Source organism: Callorhinchus milii, unplaced genomic scaffold, assembly GCF_018977255.1.
Source record: "Callorhinchus milii isolate IMCB2004 unplaced genomic scaffold, IMCB_Cmil_1.0 Scaffold17, whole genome shotgun sequence".
In the NCBI taxonomy this organism is placed as follows: Eukaryota; Metazoa; Chordata; class Chondrichthyes; order Chimaeriformes; family Callorhinchidae; genus Callorhinchus; species Callorhinchus milii.
This window is the reverse complement of record NW_024704758.1, coordinates 4,262,669-4,263,821: the sequence shown is the minus strand read 5'-3', so window position 1 is coordinate 4,263,821 and position 1,153 is coordinate 4,262,669.

Here is a 1,153-nt window from a genome sequence, read left to right as displayed (position 1 = left end):
TCAAGGCTGGGTTGGGGGGACAAGGCTGGGCTGGGGGGTCAGGCTGGGGGGGGGGACAAGGCTGGGGGGGGGACAAGGCTGGGCTGGGGGGACAAGGCTGGGTTGGGGGGGACAAGGCTGGGCTGGGGGGGTCAAGGCTGGGTTGGGGGGGCAAGGCTGGGTGGGGGGGACAAGGCTGGGCTGGGGGGGACAAGGCTGGGCTGGGGGGGACCAGGCTGGGCTGGGGGGGGACCAGGCTGGGCTGGGGGGGGACCAGGCTGGGTTGGGGGGACGGGCTGGGTTGGGGGGGACAAGGCTGGGCTGGGGGGACGAGGCTGGGCTGGGGGGACGAGGCTGGGTTGGGGGGGACCAGGCTGGGCTGGGGGGGGACAGGCTGGGTTGGGGGGGACGAGGCTGGGCTGGGGGGACGAGGCTGGGCTGGGGGGGACGAGGCTGGGCTGGGGGGGACCAGGCTGGGCTGGGGGGGACGAGGCTGGGTTGGGCTGTGTGGATGGAGCTCTCAGTCTGGCTACTCTCACGTCTGGTGATGGTTTTTTTAGATGTGACTGACACTCGGCTGCACTGAGCAAAACCAAATCTTCTGCTTCCCTTTTAACTTCCGACCCAGAAACAGAAGTCAGCAAACATCACGGTTCACAGAGCCCCTACCAACTTGTGACTGTTCTCCTACGGTGGGCGGTGGGCGGAGGGGGGGGGGGGGGGAGAGGGCTGTGTGTGTGAGTGGAAACGGGGGTCTACTTGGAACCGAACTAGCTCCCAGGAGACCAGTTTAGCAACGAAATGTCAGAATTGAGACAGCCCTCTGTGGCGGTCTCAGTAATCCTGTTCCTGAGCCAGGTGGGTCCACACTACTCCAGGACACTGCTGATGACAGCACAGCCAGCCCGCACTGGGGCAAGGGATTCTTCTCACTCGGCTCCTGTTAGCCCCGCAAGTCAAAGCCCTAATGGGTAGGGTGATCCTAGATGGAAAAGCAGCGGGAAAGCTTGCCAGAGAGCGATATCAATGACAAGATTTGCGGTTTTAGCTGATTAGACCCCTGCAGTTACCCCAACGCACACTCTGGGGTCCCCAAGCCTTGGCTCTTGCCAAACTTCGCCTAATACTTTCCAGGAGTAGGTAAGCAGGATGCGTATCTAACCAGGGAGAGAAA